This window comes from Ovis canadensis, chromosome 20, assembly GCF_042477335.2.
Source record: "Ovis canadensis isolate MfBH-ARS-UI-01 breed Bighorn chromosome 20, ARS-UI_OviCan_v2, whole genome shotgun sequence".
Lineage (NCBI taxonomy): Eukaryota > Metazoa > Chordata > Mammalia > Artiodactyla > Bovidae > Ovis > Ovis canadensis.
In genome coordinates, this window is record NC_091264.1 from 37,705,358 (window position 1) to 37,720,764 (window position 15,407).

Below are 15,407 nucleotides of genomic sequence, written 5' to 3' on the forward strand. Positions count from 1 at the left end.
CCCAACTCTGTGACCCCGTGGACTGCAGCACACCAGGCTCCTCTGTCCTCCACTATCTCCCAGAGTTTGCTCAGATTTATGTCCGTTGTGTTGGTGATGCTGTCTAACCATCTCATTCTTTGCTTCTCTCTTCTTTTGCCTTCGATCTTCCCAGCATAAGTCTTTTCTAGTGAGTCAGCTCCTTGCATCAAGTGGCCAAAGTATTGGATGCTGAAGCTCCAATAAAGGAGCTTCCAAGGAATATTCAGTGTTGATTCCTTTAGGATTGACTGGTTTGATCTTCCAGTCAAGGGACTCTCAAGAATCTTCTCTAGTACTATAATTCCAAAGCATCAATTCTGCAGTTCTCTGCCTTCTCTGGAGAAGGAAGTGGCAACCCACTCCAGTGTTCTTGCCTGGAGAATCCTAGGGATGGAGGAGCCTGGTGGGCTGCCGTCTATGGGGTAGCACAGAGTCGGACACAGCTGAAGCGACTTAGCAGTAGCAATATAAAGGCAAAGAAAATGTGAAAATATCTCTTTAGGAAAAAATGCAAGACACATATATTAGTTGTTGGTCATCAACTTTGGAATGCAGAAATGCAGAAAACTTTTATTCACGCATTCAAACTTTTTAAATGTTCCAATTATGAAACAAGGCCCAATTTAAATTATTTTAATTAGATGTGACATCAATATTTGAATAGCTTTATAAGCCAATGGATTTCCTATCTACTAATAGATGCACTTTCTATTTTCATTTCTTTTATCCTGATTTGTTTTCTAGGAAACAAATACAATTTGAGTTTTCAGACAGAAGCCATATAAAAAGAACTGCATTTGCAACTGTGCACCTACATGCCCACACTGGTGGCCTGTGTTCATCTGCTTAGTTTAATATTTTAAAAATATTTTTTAAATTAAAAAAAATTTTTTTTTTGGCTGTGCCTCTTCCAGTAGTCATGAATGAATGTGAGAGTTGGACCATAAAGAAGGCTGGGCACCGAAAACCTGATGCTTTTGAACTGTGGTGTTGGAGAAGATCCTTGAGATTCCCTTGGATTGCAAGGAGACCAAATCAGTCAATCCTAAAGGAAATCAACCCTGAATATTCATTGGAATGACCAATGCTGAAGCTGAAGCTCCAATACTTTGGGTACCTAAGGTGAAGAGCTGACGTGTTAGAAAAGACCCTGATGCTGGGAAAGACTGAAGGCAGGAGGAGAAGGGGACAACAGAGGACAAGATGATTGGATGGTATCAATGCCTCAATGGACATGAGTTTAAGCAAGCTCTGGGAGATGGTGAAGGACAGGGAAGCAAGGCGTGTTGCAGTCCATGAGGTCGCAAAGAGTGGGACACGACTGAGTGACTGAACAACACGGCTTGAGGGTTCTTAGTTCCCTAACCAGGGGATCGAACCTGGGCCCACTCCAGTGGAAGCACAGAGTCTTAACCACTGGACAACCAGGGAATTCCCTAGTTCAGTACTTTTAATGTTACTACTTATTCAGCAGTTTGAGCCTTTGTTCCCCTCATTTCCTTGATTGGTAAAAAGCACAAGTGATTGTCAGAAGCTTTCACCAAATCACTATTAATATCTAATGTTAGGCTCTGCTAGTAAAATATCTTCATTAATTATGACTATAAATTATTATCAATATAAACTATCACCATTTCTGTTATCATCTTCCAAACACAGCATTAAACATAATAAACACTGGGAGTAGGGAAACAGTGTCTCCAGGGGAAGAAAGTGTTGACTGCTTTGGTCAACAGCCTTTGTCCTTTCTCCTATGCCCATTTGTACCCACTTATCCCATCAAATTTGCTCTGAGAAAAAAATCTGATAGAATAAAACACAGCAAGACACTGCTCCTATCACCTAATTTTTTTTTCTCAAAGAAGTTTACAAATTTCCTTGCAATACAAAACAGATTTTCTAGAAACTTTGAAATTTGCTTGCATATTGCTTCTATTGGCTTTTTATTGTATCCTATTTTTCAGAAGTCTGACACACAAAAATTATGATTAAATAAAAGTGTTTAGGCATTATTCAGGATTTTGAGGGTTTTTTTTTTTTCTTTTTCCAGCTTCAGTGTCTTTTTCCACCATGGCTACCCTGATTCCTCTTCATGATGAGGTCCAAGCATAAGAAAAAGGAAACTCCTGGCGTCAGAGTAAAAGAGGTGGTTACCTCATGTGAATAAGCTGGTGACCTTTGAGGAATAACTGATCTCATTTCTGGACATCTCCCATTGTGGGTGATCATTTTTTGCAGATAATACAGTTCATAATTTGGCCTCTCTCTGGGATTTGGTATTTGCCAGTGTTAAAAACTGCAACCTATCAACAGGATAGAACCTGTATTCTACCCTGACTTCTGTCCTAAAATAGCCAACCCACCCTCTACTTGGGCATCTTCTCCCTTTCACTGCAGCTTTCCTCATAGAAAATACCATTCATAAGCCACTCAAGAATTGGTAGAGACCTTGGAATTTCAAACTTGAACATTCCACCCTTGGCAATGCAATTATACACTCTTAACTGAGTGGGACTCTCCACTGTTGGTGCTAACAAATCTCGAGTTGTCTTCCGAGTCCCAAAATGAGAGAAGGCTAGAGCCCCTCATGTCATTATCTCCTAACACATCTTCTTATTCCAAAGGGGAGCCAACCACGTGTTTGACCATTTTAATGCCTTCTTCTGCCTTTTCTCTTGATCCCTCAATCCTCTGTCTGTGAAGGTTGATGCTCTTTCAATTACTTCCTCTTTTTTTCCTAAACTCTGCCTCATGAACCATGAAAGAACATCTTACCTAGAATCCAAGCAGACTCTTGACGTGTTGAAGGGGATTTGAAACCAAATTCTACACTAAATGTCAGAAAATGAAGACAGAATCTTTCTCTTTCCATTCCCGCAGTTACAGTCTGAATCTTACTCCTGAGACAGAGGTGTTGTCTTGACCTGACTACAAATGAGTTATGGGCAAAATTACAAAAGAGAAAAACTCATTAATATTTTGTCAAAATATTAGTTCCTTTAGCACTTATATGTCCTTTTCTGGTGACTAGATAGCATAAGGGTTGGGGGAGGTTCCTATTTGAAGGGGAAGGTGAAAATCATTTCCCGTTTTTCCAACGTCATCTTCCAAAAATGAGAAGCATTTGCAAGGTATAGAAATATGACAATCATGTTATATTAAGTAATAATAAGTTATGTTTCCCATTTCCACATTTAATGGATTCTCACGAGGACTGAAATATGCCAAGAATAGGAATAAATATTTTCCTTCTCTTATTCATCTATAATTATGAAACCTTCAAATGGACATTCCTGAAATTTTCCAACAAATCAAAGTTAAATTGAAAGAGAGATAATAATTGTATTATCTCATTATCTGCTCCTAGAGTATAAGGATATGAATTATTCAGTTGACTGGTCACTAAATAGATAGGCAGTTTACTTGATTATTTGGTGAAATTACTGGTATAAATGTATGTTTATAAGGAGAAAGATTAGTGGAGCTAGCTGTCTTTTCGCAGTTTTGACTGTCTATGTTTATGGTTTCTCTTTCCTCATTCTGCCTGGTTCTTCCAGTCTTTGTTCTCTCTCCTGGGAGTTTTTCTCTCAGCCTTATAGCAACCCAATAAACTCGTGAAAATAAGAGAAAATTGTAACAAGCTTCAGCAATGCCAAAGAACTATACTGAGTAATTTCAGCAAAGACCTCTGAAACTGCAAGATGTGACACTAGGTATAATGAAGTCCCAGAAGCAAACAGAATGGTTGGCTATATATAAACACAGCCATAACCTCTCCTCTTACATGGAAGTTACCTTTGGTGTTGAGGAACTCTAGGGTGAACTGATATGGAACACAGTGGGTTAGCCTTGAAGACATTAATGAATTCTCTCTCTGGTGGTAAAGAACACCTTCAAACTTGTGTGTACTCAACTGAAGGGCAAAGATGATACCCTTTGTCCATCAATGACTTTCTAAGGTGGCTGCTCAAAGTGCTACTGAGGTATCCACTACCCATGAGCCTTTAAGGTAGTGACAGTTCCAGACTGTACCAGTCCGAATGAGCTCTGGTACTTTAAACAAAACTCACACACAAAAAAACCTAGCCTTAAAAATTATATCTTGGAAAAACACACAGGGCCTCAGTAGGGGAGATGTGAGAGCTGAAATATGATGGATGCATAGTTTTGTAGTAGGACCTATTTCAACAGTACATGGGGCTGATATCTACAAGTTTATGTCCCTTGAAACAGAGCCAAATACACAACCAAGTCAAGCAAAACCCAACACTGAACTGGTAGCAAATGTATAAGTTCTGTCTCATTCTCCTCATTTGTCTCATCCACGTGAATGTTTCTAAAACAATGCATTAACATTCCCTCATGGTGTAACAAAGAAAGGATCAAAAAGGCAATCACTTTAGCTCTTCAAACAGTCCCTGTCTTATGTCCCTGGTTTACAGAGGATTCAATAAACTGCATGGAAGAAGGCAGTGGCACATCAGGCAGATCTGAGTTTACAACTTTACTCATCAAGTTACTAGACGAGGACCTCCAGCTTCAATCTTCCTATCTTGAAAATGAGGAAATATATTATCTAATTTAAAAGGTAATTGTGAGTCTGAAAGCATATATATACAAAGTGTCTGGCACATCACTGACCCTCAGTAAGAGAGATGTTATCATCTTAATTTATTTTCTCCTCTATGATTAAAAGATCAGCCATAAAATGTACCCTCTAGATTTAAAATTGACTAATATTGTCTCACTCTTGATCCTGAGGGCACTCAACATAAAAACAAAGAAATTTTTCAAAATATATTAAAAAATTAATGTAATAAAAATGATCATATTGCACATGAGATTGATTTCTGTTCTACATTTCAAGAGCCCACCCTCCCCACCCCACCCCTACCTCACCAAATTTAAATCAAACTTAAGGCCTTGGCTATTCAGGGATGCTCTGTGTATATTTAGACTATATGGTTTTGCAGCCAAAGGGCTTTTGAACTGAATTCTAAGCCATATTCTACACAGTTAATCCCAGTGGGAAATGCAACTGCAAACTTTGCTCAGCTCAACTTAGAGTTAAAATGAGATCCGCGTGGGAGGCAGTGCAGCTTGGAACATTCACATACAATACAGGATGCATCTTTAATGCAAAAGAAGGGCTCATTGGGAGCATAAGGCATGAAAGCTTGAAATACCAGAACTGATGTTGGGAGCAAAGCTTCCCAGTGAAAGTGGAGCTGATTTACTTTTGCAGAAAGATACTGAGGGAAGAGTACATCCCAATTTGCCCTTGAATTGGAAAGTACGTTGATTGCTTATACACCACGGCCATCTCTTAAATTCATTACCAGTAAGATTTTGGATTACCTTCGGAAGAATATCTGACAGGTTGTAGCAATTGGATCAATCGTTGTTGCATTAAACCAATATTAATTAAATGTTTTCACCTTTTAGTGGGACTTGTTAGATCCTGATTAGCCATGACAGATCATTATTTTCGGGAGAACATGGTCAAGATCTCGCAGTGAGCACTGAGATGTAATCAGGCATCAATGTATGCGGGAATTAATAATTATACTAAATTGGCTGTAATGAATAATTTATGGTGTAAATTCTTATGCAATTTGCTATGGTAACACACAAGAAGATATGTGCTGTATTTTAACAAAGCACAAGTTTCCAGGAATAAAATAATGGCTAAAATAATAAGGAACCCACTTGAGAAAGAAAAGGCTTAGAGACTGATAAAGAGCAATAAGGTAAAAACACAGAATGCTATTATCATTGCCATCATTAATTAACATTCATTATTCATCCAGAGGTGCAAAACTCTCAAACGAAACATTTACAGGTCGTAGAGAATTAATGCCTTGCCCTTCAACACTGACAGAGAAGACAGTCAAAGGCTGTTCTTTATTGCTTGGGTACTGCTGAGTATGCGGCTTGCTTTGGTTTGTTGATTGCTTTCTGGGCAAGTGAAAACATACTCAAACTTTTATTTACCCCAGTCTATCTTAACAATAAATATAAAATTAAAGAGATGCTTTAAAGGAAGAAAGTGTTGCTAGGCAGACTGTTGCCAAGTATGGGAATTTTGAGAAAGCTGAACTTGCACACTAATAAGTTCCCTGTTCTGATCACAATACCCAGCAGGTGTTGAGCGTTTCTCTGTATGTAGCACCTTATGAATATGTTCTTGTTAATCCTAAAGTCAATCTCATGAAAGTGGCAGATGAGGAAACTTATACCCTATGCAGTCAGCATGTTCACTCAGCTTACAAAATCAGTAAAACCGTGATTCCAAAGTATTATAAGGTCTCCTGAGTTTGCAGAATATTCTACTGCCATAATATGCTGGCAAAGAATGTGGAGTTTAATCAAAATAGCTACTGCTTATATATGACTGTAAATATATAGTCTTGGATTTTAAAAATATTATTAAAATCCAGCAATTTAACTTTTTTTAAAATTCTTGAATTGTGACTTGAGGTTTGATGTGACGTTATTTAATAAGAATCAAAGCACTGCACACTTTTTGCTGCCCACTTGTGATGATGTATGGATGTGAGAGCTGGACTGTAAAGAAAGCTGAGCACCTAAGAATTGATGCTTTTGAACTGTGGTGTTGGAGAAGACTCTTGAGAGTCCCTTGGACTGCAAGGAGATCCAACCAGTCCATCCTAAAGGAGATCAGTCCTGGGTGTTCATTGGAAGGACTGATGCTGAGGCTGAAACTCCAATACTTTGGCCTCCTCATGCGAAGAGTTGACTCATTGGAAAAGACTCTGATGCTGGGAGGGATTGGGGGCAGGAGGAGAAGGGGACGACAGAGGATGAGATGGCTGGATGGCATCACTGACTCGATGGACAGGAGTTTGAGTGAACTCCAGGAGTTGGTGATGGACAGGGAGGCCTGGCGTGCTGCAATTCATGGGGTCACAAAGAGTCAGACATGGCTGAACGACTGAACTGAACTGAACTGTGATGATGGCTGTTTAAAGAGCACATTCAACTAGCTTATTTGTAGATTATCTTTCATATTAATTTCTGTACGTATTTATAGTTCATGCTTACTTTTGTCTTTGTCCAATATCTAAGACTAAACCAGAAAAAAAAAAAGAAGTAAATATTTAATCTTAGCGGGAAGAACTCAAATCAACGGAGTCTGCAGATTCAATTAGTGGAATCATTCCTTGCTATCTTTACACACAGGTGTTCTGTCGTCCCTCATATAAATACTGAGTACTAGCTGAGTGCGACCCTCTGGTTATCATTTCATATGCTTTATGTTATCTAATCTGCATTGCTGCTGCTGCTGCTGCTAAGTTGCTTCAGTCGTGTCTGACTCTGTGCGACCTCATAGACGGCAGCCCACCAGGCTCCTCCATCCATGAGATTTTCCAGGCAAGAGTACTGGATGGGTTGCCATTGCCTTCTCCACTAATCTGCATTACAGCCCTGAAAATGTATGCACGGCTTTTATCTCTAGTTGCATGGAAGTTACCTCTTAGAAAGATTGAGAAATTTGCCCAATGTGAGTTAATACAGCAAGTAAGTGATGAGACTAAATTTAAATTCAGGTCAACCAGTCTTCAGAATTCACAATGTTAATAATTATGGTAACCTTTCCAAACTATAGTCAGAGGCCTCACCTTATCTTTGCTGACTTTCTTCACACAAGCCAAGCCTTCTTCCATGGGATGACTAATGTCCTCAATTTAGAACTACAGTTGGTACCTAAACAACACAGACTTGAGCTGCATAGGGTCCACTTTTACCATAAATACATACTATGGTACAACACAGTCCAAGGTTGGTTGAATCCAAAGATGAGAAATCGTGAATATGCAAGATCAACTGTAAGTTATACTCGAATTCTTGACTGCTTAGGGTTCAGTTCCCTCACCTCCCTCTTGTGCAAGGGTCAATTGTATAGTATTTGACAGAGACTTTATACCTTATTGACAGCAATGACCTCTTGGAGATGTTATCACTCACTTTCACCTTAGTACATATGGGGAGCTGAAGGCAACATTTGGTACAGTGAAGAAGTTGAGTACAAAGAAAACGAAAAAGAAATTTTTCTGATGTCCTGGGATAGAGAATGTGTTACAGGCTTGAAATAATAGTAAAGTTTCCTACTCACTTTTTCCCATGACACAGTCATCACCTTAGGGTTAATCTGGAAAGCAGCTGAGTGTGCAAACTCTAAGTACCTTTGCCTAGAAAACCCTTACCTTCCTCTCAACTGACCTTTGTACTATCTGAGTTTCCATGCAATGGGTCAGCCCACTGCTTATTGGTATACAATCAATGGCAAGTTCTCCTAGTTTACCAATAATCTGCGGAAGGACTGGAAAAGAAGGTAAGAGTTGGGTAGGAACCCTCTCCCAAGAACTTTTCTTCAAGGGAAAAGTTAGATTGTATTTGTGTTTAGGGCCTCTGTTTTCAAATGTGCATCTTTTTTCTTAAATGCTCTACACATAATGACCATTCAGTAAGGCTTCCTGATGATGACATAAGGACAATGATGGATGGTGATGATGATGTAATCCTCAGGATACAATTGCCCTAAGAAGATAAAAGTGGCAGGGGCAGACCTCATCAGAATAAGAAATTCTAAAAAAGATACTGCTCTTCTTTTTTACCCAACTACATACATTTGTGCTCTCTTTCCACAGAAAATGTTTTCTCAAGCAGTCATAGGAAAATTCATGGAAACAAACAACAGAAAATGAAACGGTTTTCCCCCTCTTCAAACATGTTTGACTTCCCAGCACTTCGACTTTCAAAGAAGATTAGTATTACCGATAAATCACTGTACTCACAGATGCAGAGCAAGACAGAACACAGGGCTGCCGAGGCATACATTACGACAATAGATGCCTTAGCAACAGTTTTAACTGTTCTGCAACAGATTGTGCCCTAAAGCAGTAAATACCCTGCATACAGGAGGTTATTTAGCGTTTGCTTTTTCTAAGTGATTAAGTAGGGAGACAGACAGACTGATAGACACACAGAGATGTATCTCATCATTTTATATTGTTTTTAGGTTTGTAAAAACAGTCTGAAGAGGTTAGATAACAGGAAGCTCTTAAGACTGATATGAAGCCAAAAGCTGTCATGTACACCTAGCCGTTTAAGAGAGAGTTTACCAAACAAAAGGCATTCTTACAAAAGCTCAAAGGTGGGGCTGTGAACATCACCATCAGCACTGGTTCAATCTGCAGAGGTCTGGGAATCTGGATGCGTGTTTTTTTCTCCTTGAACTTAATCTTCCGTCTGTCTCATGTTCTGACATTAGACGAATTTTATCCAGCAGACATGCTTCTAGCAATTCTACCCAGAATTGTAAGTGAACTGAAACACTACACAGCTCCAGGTGGAACCACTTCAAACTGAAATAAAAAGCCAAGACCATAAAGTTCCCTTAGTAGGTGAGGGACCATGTCTTTACAGCATCCTAAGAATATGTGCTTCCTACATGGTTTTCACTGCATCCCTGGATTCTAAGGGTGAGAAGTCTGCTTTACTTCCTCCTCCCTAGTCTTCCATGGGTGACCTGTCTGAGCTAGGGCAAAGCTAGGGAAAACTTTTCTTGCCACTCTAAGAACACCCCTGTGTGCCTCACTGAATACCAAAAGACAGCATGGATAATATACATCTGCTAAATTTGCCTGAGACAGGCTTGTGAGGTTTTGGAGTCTGGCTTTGGTGGGGTTCCTTGTTCCTTAATTACCACCTGCATTCCCAAACATAACAATAATCTCTCTTCTCTCTCTCTCTCTCATTATAAGACAAGTTAAAATCTATGTGCCTCAACTTTTCAATGGCAATGATAATGGTAGCTACTTTATAGTTTCTCTGTGAGAATTAAGTGGCATAACTTTGAAACAGAGAGACAAATGATGTGTTTGTGTCACCTCTCATCCTCTTCCTTGGGATACTTTTCCTGAGAAAAGATGGTACACTATTCCTTCTGAAATGCCAAGAAACCCAGCAAGGCAACAAGAGGCAACTCCCTTGCATTGCTTCTCCTGGTCCTGCCTTTGCTTCTCCTGGACTAGCCCTTTACATCATAATTGAAGTAATTTCTGACATTGCAATGTGAACGTAAGTAAAAATAAAATAAGTCATCCTTTGTCTTTTGTGCTTCAGACCGTAGGCTTTTTTCGGACCCAGGTACAGGGACTGTTCCACAGGAACAGACTGGCTCAAGAGGGGACTATTTCAAGATTCCAGTCTAACTATTCAGTTTTCTAACCTTTTCTTCTCTGTATAGTTCCCTCAGGAATCTCAACCGGGTGACATGTGGTTGATCTAGGGGGAAAGTTCATGTTCAGGTGACCCTGCATCCCAGCCATTGGTCTACAAGCCCATCTTTCCATGCTTAATATCTATCATTATTTTGGCAAGCTGAAGATGTATGCCGCAAGGGCTGGCTGTGGAGCAGGATATCAAGGAATAAAGTTCCACATAAAGAAATAAGAGCTCTGAGGTTGGGAGAGATTGAGAAAGAGCCTCAGTGTTCAGAGTTTAGACCCAGAGTATCAAAGGGAATAGAATTTATTACGAAGGGTATACAGGCTTGTGTGGGGGAGCCAACTCATAGACAATACAACCTGCCTTTGTCTTCAGGGGAGAAGACCTGTCTGTCTCAAATAAATCAAAAGATGACAGAGAGCCTGTGAGAGTTGTCAGAAACAAGAAAGAGAAAGAATGTGAGACTAGGGACTTCCTTGGTGGTCCAGTGGTTAAGACTTCGCCTCCCAGTGCAGGAGGGGTGTGGGTTCCATCCCTGGTCACGGAGCTAGGATCTCACATGACTTGGGGCCAAAACACCAAAACAGAAAACAGAAGCAATACTGTAACAAAAATTCAATAAAAGGCTTTTTAAAAATAGTTACTAATTAACAACAACAAAAGAATGTGAGACCAAAAAGGAAGGATCCTCGAGCTGGGAAGGCAGAGGTAGGGTCTGTGTCACATAGTAGGGATCTCTGGCATGTTTCAGAGTCAGATCTTCCACAGTGGGGTTCCCAAAGGATGTTGGGGATTTGAGATACCCTAGGAACAGGTATCATTTTAGTTCAACCTTGGTTAGGCTCAAGTGGTCCCAGGGATCCTTGGACTTCCCCCTCAGGGTCAAAGACTCTGACCACACTCCTTAAAACCCAGGATTTGCTGCTTTTAACTCATTTTGACACACAAATGAGCATATTGCAGCCTAGAGGTTATTTGCTATTAACATAAGGGATTAGAGACCTTTAAGAAAAAGAAAAGCTAACATCTAACTCTATCCAATGACTAGATAATACTCTAAATTTAGTTTATTAAAATTGGAAAACCAGCAAGCTTGAGGAAGAACTTGCAAAATATTCATAGTAAAAATCACTGCCTTCAATTTGCAGTGAATTTTAATAATTGAGACTCATTATGTTTGACCCATAAAGGATAACCTTGATGGTTATTTGTTATGTATTCAGTTTTGTCTGCCTTAACGTAAGCTTAAATATTAATGGGAAAAAAAAGAAAACCTACAAAATCCCTCAAGCTGCACTGTAGGAGTCCAATGCTTTTTAGCTGGTGGCAATGAATATAATCATCATTTTGGTGCTAATTTTTAAAGACAGCAACAAACACTGAAGCAAATAATTTAAAGCATGCTGGCTAAAATACTGGACAATTTGCATATGCAAAACACACAGCTTAGATTCTGGGAGTCTTTTTTCTTGGATAAACATATTGAAGAATGTGGGAGATGATAATCTATAAAATATGGGGAGAGATTTCTTGGTTGGGTTAGGGGAAGAAAAGGTGCGGTGTTAATGATAACTGGCTGCAAAGCTGTTTAGAGTGCTCCTTACTTGGGTTACTACAGTCTGGTTTACTTTAGTAATAATATAACGGTGGTTAAGAACAGTCTTCATCAACAGATTTTCTAAGTTTAGATCTTAGTTCCACCAGTCACTAACTGTGTATGTGACTTTGCACAAGTTAAATTCTATGTGCCTTTCACTGCTATTCAATGGGAATAAACACGGTAACCACATTGTGGGTTTGTTGAGAGAATTCAATGATATACACCTTGACCAAGTGCTTGGATGATAATAAATGTTCATTCTCAGTTAGCTGTTGTTATTTGGTCATAACAGGGATAGCTAAAGGACATCTCATTAGACATTGCTTGTACTATAAATAACAGTCTAGACTTGTGAAAAGATTAATTTTAAAACGACAAAACCTTTTTAAAATTCAAAAGTTACTCCAAACATTTAATGAATGTTGATTAAGCAGATCACTTGAGATTATCACAGGGAATCTGTGATATTAGTAATACCAAGGCGCCTTCAAAGCATTTGAGGATAGATAATTAATTCACCAAACATTAACTGAGTAGCAATTAATGACATGCAGATACAGTTGATTTCTGGATATGTTTTGTTTACCTTTGTTTCTTCTTGACCCTGAAACTAAGTTTCTTCAAGCAGGTCATAAACTTAGTAAATGAGTGATCTAATAAAGAACTGCAATATGATATGATTAATACAATAATAGGGCTCTATAGAAAGCTCTGTGGTGATACAAAGTGAGGAATAGCCATTTATTTCATCTTATTGGATTAGGTAAGGCAAAACAGCAGAATTTTTGACAAACCCAAGAAACAACCAGATTAAGAAGTGATACATACAAAGACCTATGGTAAAAACATCATGGTATGATGGTATCCTGGGATGGTAGAAAAATAGGATCAGTGGAGGGAGGGGATGCCAAAAAAACAAAAGGCTGGAGGATCTTTATACTCAACATATACCACAGAGTCTGCTTGGGATTTAGTGCAGCATATAATCCCAAAACTGAATTTTAGAAAGTTTACAAAGAGAACAAGATACACTAATTCAAATTCCAGAGTTGGAAAAAACATTGTATTAATTTACAGAATTTCAAAAATAAAAGTATGCTTAAAGTGACCCACTGAAGGTCACAGGCAAAAAAGGAGCGGGAGCAGGCAGTTCAGCTATTGATAGAACCAGGACTTGATCAGCAAAGTAGAAAAGACCACTGAAAGTAATTTAATGCAGGAACTCTGACGCAGTATGACTAAAACAATCATTGTATTTCTCATCCTTTACTTCTCTTCTTATTATTACCTATTCTCTTTTGTGCTAGTTTTCTACTCTGGCTTATATTTTGCCTGAAGAGCAGAGGTTAGTTACAGCAATGAATATCCTGTGTATTGACGGTTTATTACATGCAACAGTATAGTTTCTGCATATCTCATTTAACACCCATAACAAACCTCATGTATATTTGTTGTCTTGATTTTATGTAGGACGCTGAAGCTTATAAAGGGCTGAGTGAATTGTCCAAGTCACACAGTTAATGAGTGACATAATTTGGATGAGAGCTCAAGTCTTCCTGATTCCAGCAGAATATACTCTCACTGGAAGATGATTTTAGGTTAAGACTTCTGATCTTGGAAAGTCCATGAAGCCTTTGCAGAGAGTGAGCCTTATGGGTAGGTGAAAACCTCTCTAATCAAATTGGACAATTGAAAAATGTGAGTGAACAAAGGGCAACATTGTACCTCTCGTTAGTTATTCATGTGTCTCGGAGAAGGCAATGGCACCCCACTCCAGTACTCTTGCCTGGAAAATCCCATGGACGGAGGAGCCTGGTAGGCTGCAGTCCATGTGGTTGCTAAGAGTCGGACACGACCGAGCAACTTCACTTTCATTTTTCACTTTCATGCATTGGAGAAGGAAATGGCAACCCACTCCAGTGTTCTTGCATGGAGAATCCCAGGGACGGGGGAGCCTGGTGGGCTGCCATCTATGGGGTTGCACAGAGTCGGACACGACTGAAGCGACTTAGCAGCAGCAGCAGCATAACCTCTAAGTCATGCCAACTGACCCATGATTCCTTAGGTCCAGAGATGCCTGAAAAAGGATTGGAAACAGTAGAAACAAGGTATTTGTGACAGAAAGTTAGTCAGAGGCAATGAAAGAAGCTGCTGAAAATATGGCAGTACCACTGTCTAAATGTTTTGCAGGGCTGTTTCATTTGGTTTGGTTTTCCTCATGCTCGCTACCTCTTTTAGCAAGCCAAATCACAAAGATTTAATCATTCTTCTAGGGACACAGGGCTTCTAAAAAAAAAAAAAAGGTTTTGCATGGATTTCACCAATTTCAGTAACATTATAAATAAATATAATTTCAAAAACAAATATTTCTCTAATTTTTTAAAATATTTCTCCTGCTTTAACCTATCTTAAGGGAAAACTTACTCCAGATTTGAGACCATAGTAGAATGTCAGTTAATCAATTACCCATAGAGAAATACTTTCAATTTTTCCTCCAGAAAAACTCAATTTTTCCTCCATAAGGAAAATGCCATTTTTCCTCTACAAGGTAAAGTTTCTTCCAGATGTATTGAACACTTTGATTTTTACTTATATGTACAACAATTATGCACACAAAATAAAATAGACAAATATTGAATGAACACATTTTGGTGGATAATAACTGAACTGGGGCATCAGGGCTAATTAGTTCAAATTACTTCAAATTCTAATTCTATTCTCTACAATAAATGGCAGGTAACCTCTGTCTGATGACTTCATAGTCACATCTTGGTCCAAACTAAAGTCATTAAGTACCCCTTTACAAATTATGTATTTTCCTGACTTGGGACTTGATTACTTTTATTAAGGGTACCACCATTCTCATAATAACCCAAGCTCACAAACTTCAGAATCTTTGTGGACACTTTTTCCCCCCTCTGGGTAGCTGTCATATTTCCTCCATAAACTTTATTATCCATCTCTGTTTCAAACAAAAGACATGAAGCATCCATAAATATATTGGGGGGAAAGGGAGGCTAGAAAGAATAAGGGAAAAAAAAAAACCATAATGCTTCATTAACAGCCTGATATACTATAAACACTCAAAATATTTTTGGAAAAAGATGATTAATCAAAATTTTATTTATTTACTTTCATATAAATATATTTAAGGAAAGTAATATTTGCATGGTAATATTTCCCTTGCCTTTACATTCCACCCAAGAATTTCAAGTCCTAGTGGATAGCTCTGTATGAATGTATGTATTTGCTGGCAGTATTCTGGAAACACCTGAAACATCTCTAATAATAGATACGAAGGCATTTTTGTCCATAAAATTATATGAACCATTTCCTCTTTGAGCCCTCTTCATTTATGTAGTATAAATCTGAACCCTAAATCCTTCCTTTTATGCAGGCATGGGATCAAAGTTTGCCTTCATTCCTACTCTAAATATCCAATTTCCTCTCATTAACCCTCATTGGTCAAAAGCTCTTTGTCCTTGGACTCACATTCAAAAAGCCTGGACCTGAAAACAGATTATTTATTTTT